Source organism: Rhinolophus sinicus, chromosome 10 (genome assembly GCF_057876585.1).
Source record: "Rhinolophus sinicus isolate RSI-liver-muscle chromosome 10, RSI-T2T, whole genome shotgun sequence".
Taxonomy (NCBI): Eukaryota; Metazoa; Chordata; class Mammalia; order Chiroptera; family Rhinolophidae; genus Rhinolophus; species Rhinolophus sinicus.
The window spans coordinates 7,664,004-7,678,573 of record NC_142510.1 but is presented as its reverse complement, the minus strand read 5'-3'; the positions used below and the strand labels follow the sequence as shown (position 1 = coordinate 7,678,573).

Genomic DNA, 14,570 nt, shown 5'->3' with positions numbered 1-14,570 from the left:
AGCTCTGTGATAAGAACATCGTCCTACCAAGCAAATGTACTCATGGATCAAACCACCAAGCGTCTCCCACCTGAGGTCCTAACTTGGTTTCCGCAGTCTAGAGAGGTGTCGCGATCCTCCCTGAAGCCTCTGTGACCACTCCACTCCACCCACAGGGGCCTCCCTGCTGATCCAGCACGGTCCTGCCTCAGGGTCTTTGCACTGGACGTTCCGCCTGACTGGACCACTGTCACCCCAGGTATCAGAGTGGCTTCCTCCCTCCTTGGTGTCTTTGCTGAAATGCCACCTTCTCAACCAGCCCCACCCTAACCACCTTCTCAGAGATTACAGCCCCCTCCCTCACCCTCTTGACACCACTCCCTGAGTTTCTCTACCACTTGTCACCTTCTGATTAATGACAGTATGCTTATTCTTCCTTATCTGTCTCCCCAGCTACACTGTTAATTCTGGGAGGACAGGGCTCGTTGCTTATTGCTCACAGATATGTCCCAGGTGCCCAGCAAAGGCCTGGCACATGAACGAAGAGAAGGCAGTCTGGGGGGAGGGGGCAGAACCCTGACATTCCCTCCACTCCCCCTTCCTGCACCCCGGCCCCAAGCACAGGTCGCCCCGAGGTCCTGACCTGGGAGCATCATCAGGAGACCTTGTTATCTGGAGAGGTCCCCCCTCCCCCCTCCCACACACAAAGGTGAATTATGCTGCTTCCTCTTTCACCTACCCACCTTCTGGGATAAGGCTGTCTCCCCCTCAACCACCTCCCTGCGCCCCCTCCTCCACCCCGCTCTCCTTCTTGGGGGCACTGAAATGTGGAAGAAACACCTGGGAAACCCACCGGGGAAGGGGCCTCTAAGACTGCCTCTCCCTCCTCGCCTACACAGAGTCAGGGCCAAATGCCCATTACCAGGCCTCCTGCCTTCTGAACCAAGAGCATGCTCTCTCTAAAACCATAATTTAAAAACAAAATTGTAATTACTACAAGCCAAAGACAGTAGATCATTTTTTTGGATCATTCTTAATAATAACAATAGTCATAATAAATGCGTAGCCAGGCTCTGTCAGCGTGTATATGACTCATTTAATCCTCACAAGAACACTGTAAGGTAGACACTACTATTTTCCCCATTTTACAGATGAGGAAACTGAGACACCGAGAAGTTAAGTATCTTGCCCAAGGTCACACAGTTAGTGTGAAGCCAAGATCAGAATCCAGATAGTCTCTCTCTACAGGCAGTGTGCTTACCCGTATTCTATCCTTTTAACCTGAGTAGGAATTATTATATAATCCCCATTTTAATAATGGTGAAGCAACCGAGGCCCAAGGTTTTGCCGTTTGTAAGTGTCAGAATCGGCATTTGCACCTAAGACAGGGCTGCAAATTAAGGGCCTATTCTCATTCACTGTAGCTGCGGTCCCCATTCATGTACGTATGCACATGGTGCCCACTGCCCAAGCCGGACAACACAAAAAGCCCCCGGGGCAGAAAGGCCAGCGCTGTGGACGAGCTTTGGCGTCGGGCTGAGGAACGTCCCCACCTCTGACGCCCTCGAGTAACAAAAGAGGAAGTGGAAGAGGAGAAAGGAGAAGTGAACTGGAGACTGACTCATTTCTAAAACGCATTGAAGTATTTCCCAGCATCGTAAGCAGGTTGAGAAACAAAGCAGAAATGAAGTCCTGTGTGGTCATCGGATGTAGGGTGCCCTGCTGGGGAGCAAAGGGGCCTCTGTACCCCCAGAAGCACACCTTGAAGAACTCGTCCCTAGGCCATTCCCAGCAGCAATCAAGGTGTTTGAGAGGTGCCTGCTTTACTGCTGGGTTGTCCATGTACCTGAGCGGATGGGAGATCCCCCAGAACCCCATGGGGGGACAACACAAACAGCTATGCAGAAGACGCTGACAAGTACACTGTGAAAACCCGCTCAGTAAGTCCCTCTGCCGCGGAAGGAGGAAGAAATAGCCTGTAGGTCTGCGGATGGAAAGCAGGCTGCAAAATCCTCAAGGGCCAAGGGATGAGAGGTACAAATCGCCAGGTACAGAACAGTCACGGGGACGTAACATACAGCACAGGAAACAGTAATACTGTCATAACGATGGAGGGTGTCAGGTGGGTACTAGACTTCTCGGGGGATCACTTCGTAAGGTATATAAATGTCTGATCACGATGCTGTACCCCTGAAACTAATATCATGTTGTTTGTCAACGGTAAGTGAAAAATAATGTTTTTTTAAAAAGCCATAGCGAACAATCGAGATTGTATGTTAACATCTACAGCAGCGTTTCACTGAAGGTCACACCAAACATGAAACCATAGGATTGGGTGCTGACGGGCTACCTTTGTTTGTAGATGGGCTGGGCTGGGCGGGAATGGAATGAAAATAGGAATAGAACAGAACAGACAAACCCTGACTGCATTCCTTGTAAGTATCCCTGCATAAAACTTCTGTTTTAGGTATAGGTCAGTGTCCGTGTGTCCTGGGTTACAACGCAAAATCAAGTTTTCACCGTGGCTTGGAGCTAAAAACGTTTGAAAACCCTTGATATGGAAAACATCTAAAAGAAAGAAAGGACCCAAACAGCCCCTGGAGGCTCCCTCTGAAGAAAAGGGGCAAGAACTTTATTTTATACAACTTTGTATTCTTTGGGTTTAAAACAAAACAAAACAAAACAAAACAAAAAAACAATAATGAGCATGTATGCATTGCGTTTACAATAAAATAAAGACCTTTTTAAACCTTTGAGAAAAAATAAACACCCCTGCCTTGTCTCCAGGAGAGAGGCTGTGCTTTCTGAGCTGTCACCAAGTTTTTGATGTGAAAAAGACCAAATCCTTGCCCCAGGGGCTCTGCCTCCCAGCGGGCTTCCAGGCCTCCCTGGTTTGTTTCCACGCGTCCTTCCCTTCCCCTCCAGAAAGTCACGGGATCATCCAAAAAGGAAACATGTCGTATGATGTCAGTCTTCATTTTCGAAAATGGAACAGATGCCTGGGTTTAGTATTGGATTGGCGGGCAGCGCCCTGGTGATGCAGCTGCCGGATGGGGAGTGAGGCTGGCATCGCTCTTGCCACACTCAGGCCGGTTTTCCTCTCTTAGAGGAACACAGACCCTTAGGAAAATCGATGGACCTCCCCAGCCCTTCCAGGCCATCTCCGCGGATGGCCATTGTGTTCTCAGCTTAGCATTACATTGTTTTCCATATTGATAAAGAATTATCATCACCGCGATTTATAAAAGCCTCCTTAAGACCACCAAGCAGTTACAACATACCTGTCAAGCCGACGATGTCCTATCACAGATGTCCCTGCAGCAGATCACGCTAGGTACGCTGCCTTTCTTGTTTTAGGGTTAGTTCCTTCAGGCAAATTCTCAGAAGTGTGATTGTTGGAAAGGAAAAGTATAGAGTCTCCAGGTCCCTAACGCTCTGCCAAAACTGCTTCTGGAAAGGGCAGGGACCCAAGCCTTTTTAAGGAGCTTCCGGTTAAGGTGATGAAGTCACCACCACCTCTATCACGGGATGTGAAACATCTGTGACCCAGGAGTCCCATGTCAGGAAGCGGGAGCAATGCAGGAAACACAGAGGCTTCCTCTGCTGTTCCAGGAACTGCCAGGGAACGAGACAGCAGGGCAGACCTAGGCTGAAGGGCTCGGACCGGCAGTGAGAGCCCTGCCTTTCCTTCCACGTGCAAACCTGGAGCCCAGGCCCTCAGCATCCCAGAGCCTGGGCTGAGAGGATGGCCTTTTTTCCTGAATCCCACACCACAGGCTGCAGCAGTCGGCTATGGCCATGAAGACTGTGGTCCAGAGGACATGGAGCTGGGTGTCTCGGTCCGTTCGGGCTGGTCTGAAGGAATATGACAGACTGGGTGGCTTGTGAACAACAAACAGCTCACACAGTTCTGGAAGCTGGGAAGTCCAAGATCAAGGCGCTGGCAGATTGGGTGTCTGGTGAGGCCCCACTTCCTGGTTCACAGATGGCCTGGCCGTCTTCTCTGTGTCCTCACAGGGTGGAAGGGGTGAGGGAGCTCTCAGGGGTTTCTTTTAAGGGCACTCATCCCATTTGTGAGGCTTCACCCTCATGACCTTATCATCTCCCAAGGCCCCACCTCCTAATACTATCACATTGGGGGTTAGGTTTTAACATACACATTTTGGGGTGGGGAGACACAAACAGTCAGTCCATAACATTGGCTGAGCAGCGTGGACAAGGGCCATCATTTGTCCAGACGGGGCAGATGGATGGGTGGGGACCCTGTCCTCAGAGCCCCACAGACCCTCACAAGGCCTGGGGTTCCTCACAGCTGAAAAGCTGCTGCTTCCTGCTTCCAGACAAGACCCCCACACATTTCTTTGAGGGTTGGCAAGCACTTTCCCTGGGCCCCCCAGCTCCCAATATGTGGTTCCCTCCCCAGCAGTGTCTGCAGCCCAGGGCACACAGGGCAGGGAGGGAGAGTACCAGAGGGAGAGAGCAAGTGAGGGTGACAGAGAAAGAAGGAAGGGAGGGAGAGAGGAAGGAATAGAAAAGGAATTGTAAGGAGAAAGAGGAATGGGATTGAGGAAAAGGCAGAAACAAGGGCCCCTAACGGTGAACCTGCAGGTTCTGAGTGGTTCCCACACATGACTTGCGTATTCTCCCGGCCATCATACCATTTCTTCTGCAAACACCTCAGTTTGAGTCTCTAAGACATGAGAACTCTTTACAAATATAACCACAAGACTATGATGTGCTGGAAAAAAATGAACAATTTCTGAATTTCATCCAATGTCACCGAATCCGGGTTTGCATTTCCCGGATGGTCTCACAAACATTAAAAAAAAAAAGAATCTGGTTTGTTTGAAACAGGATCCTGTTCGCTGGGTCTCCAGCACCTGGAACTTGGCTCACTTGGCAAATAGCAGGTGCTCTGTAAATACTCGCTGGGCGAACCGATAAGGGTAAAGAATAATGAAAAATGAACTCACGTTTTCAGAGTCCTCCCCGAGCGGGGCACCGTGGGTGTTCTCATCTCATCCTGATGGTCATGGTGAGAGGTCATGCCTTTTATTGTCCCGTTTTACAGAGGACGTAACTGAGGCACACAGAGGTGAAGTGACTTTGCCCGGGGTCACACAATGAGGAGGTGACACCTGAGGGAAAGGTAAAGAGGGTGTGGGTAACTAGCTCACTTGACAATAGCCCTCAATCTGCAGGGAAGGAAACAGACACACATGCCAACCACCAGGCTATGCTGGGCGTGCCTCACCCCCTCCCACCTGTACCCCAGCAGCATGAGGACAGATGGGCATGTGACAGTTTCCAGGGCTGGGGGTTACTCCCCTCTCTACAGACACCCACTTGGGTATCCCTGCTCTCATCAGCACTCTATAGAGGAATTCCCTCCTGCTTTCCCTCCTCCCGGAGGACTCCAGGAATGTCCTCCTCTGGGCCCCAAGGGAGGAGCAAAGGCATCTCAGGCTGCCCTGTCCCTGTTTGGCCCTGCAACAAATACGTATTGATCATTGCTACATGCCAGCCACTGGGGCAGGCCCTGGTGAACAGTAGTGGCCAAGACCAAGTTGGCGTCTGCTGGGGAGACAGGCCTGAAACAAGACCACCAAATGTGTTTATAATAGTCAGAGAGTAAAGGGCACAAGGGAAGGATGTGGAGGCTCTGGGTGCATCTGGGTGGGGTGGTCAGGGAGGGCTTCCTGGAGGAGAGGCCAAAGCTGAGGACTGAAGCTACTAGCTGAGTCCTCTTATTTATTTTGAACAATTCTAATTAAAGCACTATTACAATAATTATGAACAATAATCACAGTGGCTAACAATTACTGGATTATGCTGTTTTGGTTTTTTTACATACTGTCATCTTCTTTAATCTTCACAATAACCCAATGGGTAGAGACGCCATTTTACAGAGAATTGAGGCTCAGAAAGGTGAAGTAATTTAGGCAAATCACAGAACCCAGTGATTGAAGCTGGGATATGAACCCTGACAGCTCGATCAAAGGGTACAGGCTGGGACTATGGCCTTTCCTTTCTATTAAGAGGAACTGCCATGCTGATGGGCTGCTTGCCGGACCTCGGCCTGGGGCCTCACGGCATCAGCTGAGGTCAAATCCCTTCTCCAGCCTCGGACCTGAGGTCTGACACAAGGGATCAGAAACATGATGGCCGACAGAGCCACAGGCCCTGCACACAAAGCACTCGGAGGCCAGCTGCTGGGCGGCAGGGCTCTGCAGCCGGAAGGACAACAGCTCCGGGGCACACTAGCTGTGTGGCCTGAGGCAGGTTCCACAACCTCTCTGCTGCCTCTGCCCCTGAAAAGTGGGGATGACAGTGGGGCCAACCTGTGGGGCATTCCAGGCAGAAGGAGCAGCAAGAGCAGGGCGGGAGTCTGCATGACACGTTTGGGGGTCTAAATAGCACGGTCACTAGGACATAGGGCACGGGACTGGGAGGCAGAAGATGACGTGGAGAACTTTCTGTTGGGTGGTTTATTGAGCACTTACCAGGTCCAAGGACTGGAGACCTCATTTACTTTCCCCCACAGCTCTGTGAGGTAAGTAGTATTTCTGCCCCATTCTATGGATGAGGAAAGTGAGCTCAGAGAGGTAGATGTGGGAATGGCCCAAGCTCACTCACACAGCCACTTGGGAGTAAGTCCGAGTAGGTTGGGCCCAGAGACCCTGTTCCCATCGCTATTCTGAACTGCCTTAAGCATGGGCCCTGTTTTCTGCCATCAAATTGAGAAAGTAAACCACCACACTCAGGGCAGGCACTCGAAGAAGGGCTGACTTTGAAGCTGTCCTCAGCCTTACGCTGCAGGTCTGCTTTGGAGAACGTGAGTGTTGCTATGGTGTTCCCTGCAGGGCTGTTGCTAAGGACAGTGCTGTCACCATGGCCTCCATAAGTGCCGGGAAGAGAAAAGCCTTGATTTCTTCAGGCCCAGGAAAGCCAGACTTTCCTGGCACTCTTAATATGTTTTCAACTTTAGAACGGTGAGACTCTTGAAGTTGATTGTTTCCTCTTTTGCTCTGGCCACTAGGGAGCTCAGACCAAATGTACATCCTAGCTCTGGAAGCAGTAGTGTGTTTTAACACAGGTGTTGTTTTATTTTCCTTCCCTCTTATTAAATTTGTATCACAGTTTCCTCATTTATTTAAAAAAATCCCATTGTTTTGTCGATATCTTTGTTAGTTACTTCTGATCCATCTTGGCAAGAGAGAAGGTTACAAATACATACATACATGAAAAATGAGTCACAGCAGTACCATTCGATCAGGGTTTCTCCGCCTTGGCACTATTGCTATTTGGAGCCTACCATCAATAGCTGGGGGGACTGTCCTGTGCATTGTGGAGTGTTTAGCAGCCTCCCTGGTCTGTACCCACCAGGTACCAGTAGCATCTACCCCTCCACCTACTGTGACAACCAAAGATGTCCGTTGCCAAATGTCCCCAGGGGATAAACTTGCCCCTGGTTAAGAACCTCTGCTCTAGCCCCTGATTTATGGCAGCAGCCACAGCCTAGCTTAGGGCTGGAACTTGGCAGAGTGAAAACAGCTGGCTGAAGAGATAAACCAATGCCCACCCAGCACCACACGGCCCCGCTCCATGCTTCCAGACGGCAGAGCTCTTGCCATCACAATCCTCACAGAAGCGCCATGGGGTCAGAATTAGATCCTCATTTCATAGATAAAGGCACTGGGGTCCAGAGAGGCTGAGTGAGTGGCCCAAGATCACACAGCAAAGGCGACAGGGCAAAGGAAGCAGCTGCACAGCAGCCTCTCTTGCCATGGCTGAGACGTCCAGGGAGCAGCGAGTCGCTGTAAGAAGAGGGTGTGGGATTTGACTGGGCAAGGAGGTCCCAGCTAGAGAAACCCCAGAACGGAAAGACCTGTCGTAGTCAGTCAAACGACTGCTTAAGAATGGGGGACTCCGGAGAGAAGTGAAAATATGTACACAAATGTTCTCAACAGAATTATTCAAAGTAATGAAAAGGTGGATGGAAACCACCCAAATGTCCATCAACTGATGGACAAACAAAATGTGGTCCATTCATACAATGGGATATCATTCAGTCATGAGATGAATGAAGTTTGATACATGACACATGCTCCAATGTGGATGAGCCTTGAACACGTGATGCTAAGTGACAGGGGCCAGATATAAAAGTCACACGTTGTAGGATTACATTTATATGAACAGGCAAATCCACAGACAGAAAGTAGATTAGTGGTTGCTTAGGGCTGGGGGAACAGAGGGATTGGGAGGGACACAGTTTCTTTTGACGATGATAAAAATATCCTAAAACTGACTATAGTGACGGTTGCGCAACTCTCCCTATACTAAAATCCACTGATTGAACTGCACTTTAAATGGGTGAATTGTATGGTATGTGAATGATAGCTCAGTAAGGCGGTTTCTGTTGTTTTTAAGGGGTGGTAGAGGGTCCTCCCAAGGTAGAGGCTTCAGGCTTCAGTGCTGGATGTGCCACTGCTTGGCTGTGTGACCATGTCACCTCACCCCACCAGAGCCTCAGTTTCCTTACCTGTAAATGGGTACATCACTGGTCCCCCGCCTGTTAGCGTTGATGGGAAGATAAGGAGAGGAGGCCTGCACCCCAGAGCCCGCCATGCAAGTGCTGCATAGACGTTAGTCACTGGACCTGACACTCGGGATGTGTCTCCTTCCTATCCACCGCTCTCTCGCGCTCCAGCGGCCTCAGGAATGGCCGTTTCTGGAATGGGGCAATTCCTTGAAATCTGGAAAGACTGCAGGCTTTCCTGGCTTGGGAAGGAAACAAAAGCCCTGCCTGTTGTCCAAGGTCCAGGTCTTAAAATCCTGCTGGCCTTCTCTCCCCAGGCCCAGGGGCCCCGCCCGTCAGAGTTTAAGACACCAAGGACCCCAGTGCTCTGCAAAGGTGTCCTCATGGCTGCCACCACCTGGGGCCCTCAAACTCGTGAGCCCCACTGCTCCTGGTGGCTTTGGGGACCTCGGAGAGGCAAAGAGAAGCTGGCACTGACCCTGCAAAATAATGCAGCTCGGTGGGGTGGGGTGGTGGGGGGACCCCACAAAGAAGTGAGTGTGCGACGAGTTAGTCTGTGTACAATGGCCCCTCAGAAACCTGTCCCCGGGGGAAAACAGAGGATCTCTATCGACATGACCTAAGAAAGAAATGTCTGTATTCTGTTAGGACCTGCCCCCACAGGCTCCAGGCCAAGAATGTGCAGTGCAGCATCTATTAAGTTTCTAAAATTATGCCTAGATGGGGGCGCGGGGCGCGGGGGGGTTGACCAGGGCGAGGAGGAGAAAGGATGTGGCAAGCGGGCAGGCAGGCAGGAAATCTTTAATCTGGCTCCTTGCGCACAGACCTGCACGCTGGGCAGTGGGAAGGGAGTGCCCCTCCAGCAGCTGTCAGGTCGGCCCCAAGAATCAAAAGCCCTTTTGTGCACAGCCTGGGCACTCAGCTCTTTTTAATCATTGCTGCGGTGCCTTCCCGGATTGCTCCAGTTTTCCTTGGATGCAGGGACTTGGGGGATACAGGACAGTGTCTGTGGGAAGCCCAGTTTGAGAAGTAAATGAGAGAAAGAAAAGTCCTGGTGGTCAAAATCTAGATCTGGGGACAGAGTCGCTGTACAGAGTTGTGCAGGTTGTGCACTGCACAACTGCAGAACGTGCTCTTCTCAACTACGGAGCTGCACAATGTGCCACCTGTACAAGCATTTAGGGTTGCCTGTAATGTACCAGAAGGAGGATTAGCTGGCTCACGTGACCAGGGCGTTGCTCTTTGGGTGGAGTTGGGGGGATGCGAATGAGTGGCCAATTTGTATGTGGGGAACAGGGCAAGACCTCATCACAAATGTCAATCATGATTGAAATATTTAGACTCTCCCCCCCCCCCATGCGAAATAACTCAATCTAAGAGGGAGGAAGAAGAAGGGAAATTCAAGGAGGTAGGAGCCTCAAAATCTGTGGGCTGTCTTACTATGCAGATATGGTTGCCAGAAACAATAGAGGACACCCATTAAATGTGAACGTCAGATAAGCAATGAAATTTTTTTTTTTAGCATAAGTATGTCCCAAATACTGCATGGGATATACTTACACTAAAAAATTATCTTTTGCTTATTCAAATTTAACTAGGCATTCTCTATTTTTATTTGCTGAATCTATCAACCCTATCCCCAGAGGACATATCTATAAAAACTCTTTACTACCCACCATTGCCTGGAAATAGCTATCAAGCCAGCAGCCAATTGGGAGCACATCCTGCCAAGTCTTTGGCTGCAGTGCAGGAGGTAGGAGAGGAGATGTGAGAGCACACACACACACACACACACACACACACACACACACACACTCATGTGTCATCACAGCGGCCTCCTTCCTCCCCTGGGGGCTCTGAAAGCACCACCTGGCCTGGCTAAGAGGTTATCTGAATGTGGGAGCCCAGCAAGGCCATGTGTCCCTGGGGGAGGATGGAAATGCCGCCCGGAGCCTCAGGTTCTCACGGCACTGCCCCCATCCCAGAAACTGGAGAATCTTGTGCAAGGCCTGTTTGCTCAGTGCAGATTTGCGATTTACGATGACGCTTAGGCCACTGATCAGATCAGGTGGTTTCCTGGGCCAGTGACACTGTGACATCTGGGAGCCTCGGTGGCCTTAGGCTCCAGTGTCCCCTCATTCCTCTCAGGTCAGGTTATGCAGGGGTCAGCCTGGAGGGGTGGTGCTCAGGCCCCCAGGGGCTGTCCTGGGCTTTCTGGGAGGCAGGCAGAGAAGGAGCAAGGAAGGGTCTTAGGCAACTCCCAGACGGTTTGCAGCTGGCTGACCTTTTGAGGGGCCACCTGTGGCCAGAGTAAACTGCATGTGACCAGTGGGCAGTGCAGCCAACCCAGCTGGCAGGACACCCACATGTACAGGGAACCTGGACAGAAAGTTACTCAAGGACTGGGCAGGACAGGCCTGGAACCTGAGCCCCGGAAGAGCCCTGGCAGAGACCAGGAAGGTCTCCCTGCCCGCTACTCCCCTGCCCAAGCTCAGGACTGGCCATCAACTGCCCCACCCCTGCTCCCCACTTCCCTGTTTGTCCAAGACCCTGGGAAGGGGGCGGGGTGCGGAGGCAAGGAAGGAATGAAATGACATGTTTAAGGAATGAGTCAGCCCTTTAGGCACAATTCCACTCTGCTAGACCACAGGCGACTGGGCTCCTAAAAACTTGTGGGTCCCGCCTCCATCACCCCAGAGGCCTGTTCCCTGAGAGGCACAGGGGCACTTGGTCCCAGCAAAAGCTGTCCCCTGTGGCATATAACTGGGGGCTGGAGATGCCCTCTTCTCACCAAAGGGCCAGTCAATTGGGTTCTCGACTCTAGTTTTTGTTTCCACTTCTGGTCCTTGTGGGATGGACAGAAGGAAGGACGCTCACATGGGCAAAGAGGCCAGAGCTCCTGCAGTCTCTTTGGTGGAACATGCAATGCAGCCAGGTGAGGTGGTCCTCAGGGCTGCTCCCTCCTAATTATCTGGGTGATTCAATCACAGCCTGGTTCTAGCTGTCAGACCCTGATGTTCTGCCTGTCCAGGAATGCCCCACTGTGAGCACCAGTGAGTCACATTCTCCCCTCCAACTGCCGACTGCTCGAGGGCAGCGACCCTGCTGATTGAGGCTGGGCTCCTGGGAGAGCCCCCAGAGGGATAGGGCAGTCAGGGCAGGCTTCCAGGAGGAAGCAGCTCAGGGTGAAGCCAGAGTTCATTAGGGAGAAGCAGGAAGGGCACTGTCACAGAGGAACAGTGAGATGGAAGGCGGGGTGCAAGTACAGGCTCGGCAGGCAGGTAACCCCTGGTGGAACTGGGAATACGGGGCTTACAGGGTGAAGGGCTAGAGAAAAGGCTTAACAGAAAGAGCATCCTGGAAACCAAGATCTGGACTCGGAGACCTAACGTCACCCTGCACATGCTACTGGATGACTCTGGGCAAAGCCACTTCACTCACTGACCCTGTTTCCCCATCCCTAAGATGGGCACAATGACAGAGAAGACCACCGCCGCCACTCTGTAGGGTCCCTTTGCTCCCTGGCACGTTTTACCCATTCACCTGCGAATCTCATTCATTCCTGCAACACCACGAGGAAGCTGGTGGCACTGTTATCCCATTGTACAGACAGAGAAATAGAGTCTCAGGCAGGCTCAGAAAGATGGCCCCGGTCACAAGGTGAGCCGGCTTTCAACCCAGGTCCAGAGACGCAAGGCCCAGGTTCTAAGTACCCCACAGAGAGGTTGGGGAGGGCTCCTTTGGGAGATGGGTACAGTTGTCTCTCACTCTCCTTTATCCTTCCTGCAGCGGCTTGAAACAACAGAAATGTGTTTTTTTCTCAATTCTGGAGGCGAGAGTCCAAAATCAAGGTATCAGCAGCATTGGTTCCTTCTGGAGGCCCTGAGGGAGAATCTGGGCTGTGCTTCTCTCCCAGCTTCTGGGTGTCTCCAGCTTCAGGGGTTCAGGACACGCTACCCCAAAATATGGCACCTGGGCATACTGAATACTTCCAGCTGAAGGAGTTTTGTTTGTTTGTTTTTTAATTTTTTATTGGGGAATATTGGGGAACAGTGTGTTTCTCCAGGGCCCATCAGCTCCAAGTCATTGTTCTTCAGTCTAGTTGCGGAGGGCGCAGCTCAGCTCCACTCGCCGTTTTCAATCTTTACTTGCAGGGGGCGCAGCCCACCATCCCATGTGGGAATTGAACCGGCAACCTTGCTGTTCAGAGGTTGCGTTCTAACCAACAGAGCCATCTGGCCGCCCCCAGCTGAAGGAGCTTGAGAAACAGAAACAGGCAGAAGCAGGAAGGTCACACTGACCTGGCCTCTTGCCCGTCTCCCCTGAAAAAGGTGAATAACCCCCGCATGTGACAGGTACCTTCCCTGTCCCAGGAAGGGGAAATGTGGCACGTCCTGGTAAACTCACCCTTACCTTCCTGGTTACTTTTTCACTACATACCACCCTCTGTCTTGTCATTCTTCACAAATTTATTGCTTTTTTGTCTCAAAGGTTTAAAAGCTCCCCGCTCTGGTCACTCTTTGGGTCTTCATTCTCCTGTGACGGCTCCTGTGAACATTTAAAAATTCAGTCACATGTGTGTCCTTTTCCCCTGTTAATCTGTCTTTGTCACTTTAATTTCCAGGGACCTTAAGAGGGTTGAGGAAAACTTTTCCTCCCCCACAGGGCAATCGTGGGAGTTCCTTGGCTTGTGGCTGATTCTCCAATCTCTGCCTCCATCAGCGTGTGGTCTCGTCCTCTGTGTTTGTGTCCCTTCTTCTTATAAGGACACTTGTGGTTGGATTCCAGGTCCACCTGGACAAGCCAAGATGATCTCACCTTGAGATTCTTAACTTAATTACATCTGCGAAGATCCTTTTTCCAAATAGTCACATTCATAGGTTCTGAGAGGACACATCTTTGGGGTGGGGGCGTTCTTCATTCAAACCACTGAACTCTCGTCTCTGGGGGGAGGACTGGTTAGAGGGGACAAGACCCCAGAGATGTTATAAGCAAATCAACACACGGGAGTGATGCTAAGGAAGGGGCTTCTCAGGAACAGTTTCCTGTCCATTGGCTCCTCTGAAGAAGCCAGACGCCCTCGCCTCTTTCTACGGCCTCACGGTCTTGTGCAGGAGTTGCCAACCACATGTGGCTGCTGAGAACCTGAAATGTGGCTGGTCCGGATGGAGCAGTGGTGCCAGTTTCCCCACACACTGATTTCAAAAAGACTTAGCCCCCCAAAAGGATGTAAAATCCCTCATTCATAACCTCTTACATCGATTTCACGCTGAAATGACAACATTTTGGATAGACCGGTTTAAAAAAGATGTTATTTTCATGAAGTTCACCTATTTCTTTTTCATTGTAGTAAAGCTCACATCACATCACTTTAAAGTGAACAATTTGGTGGCATTTAGTACATTCACGAAGTTGGGCCCCATCACCTTGATCTAGTTCCAAGACACTTCCAATGGCCCCAGACGAAAACCCGTACCCATCAGCTGTCACTCCCCTCTCTCCCCAGCCCCTGGCCACCACTAAGCTGCCTTCTGTCTCTATGGATTTACCTATTCTGAATATTTCATATAAATAGACTCATACAATATGTGTCCTTTTGTGTCTGTTTCTTTTACTTAGTATAAGGTTCATTCACGTTGTCACATGTATTAGAAATTCATTCCTTTTTGAAGTTTAATACCCACTATATGGATGGACCACATTTTGTTTCTCCATCCATCTACTGATGGACATTTGGGTTGTTTCCATCTTTGGGTGACTGTGAATATCTTCTTACTTTTTTAGATGTGCCTACTAGAAAACTTTAAGTTGCCTGTGTGGCACGTGTTACATTTGCATCAGATCTGTTCTGTCCTAGACAGATAGCAGGGAGTTCAGTGGCCACTGGGTGCCCGTGGACATCTGGCTTCCAGGACCTCCTGGAGTGCTGCGGGATGGGGCCAGCCACAAACCTACCAGAGCCCAACCTGCGGGCCTCACGCACAGCTGTTTCCCCAGCCCCCAGCTCAGGACACCCAGCTCTGCCCTTAGCACAGAGTAGATGCTCAGTAAA

The 14,570-nt window shown here is 50.9% G+C and overlaps 1 protein-coding gene across 3 annotated transcripts in view; it reads right to left on the bottom strand.

Annotated features, from left to right (window-relative positions):
• The window catches only part of LITAF (lipopolysaccharide induced TNF factor), a 93,654-nt gene that overhangs the window by 33,019 nt on the left and 46,065 nt on the right, over positions 1–14,570 (bottom strand). For 2 of the 3 annotated variants that reach the window (XM_074322863.2, XM_074322864.2), the window contains one exon: positions 4,953–5,117. The gene's annotated coding sequence lies outside the window, so the exon portion shown is untranslated. Of the gene's footprint in view, positions 1–3,260; positions 3,444–4,952; positions 5,118–14,570 lie in introns of those variants that run through there. The other variant, XM_074322865.2, reaches the window with a different exon arrangement.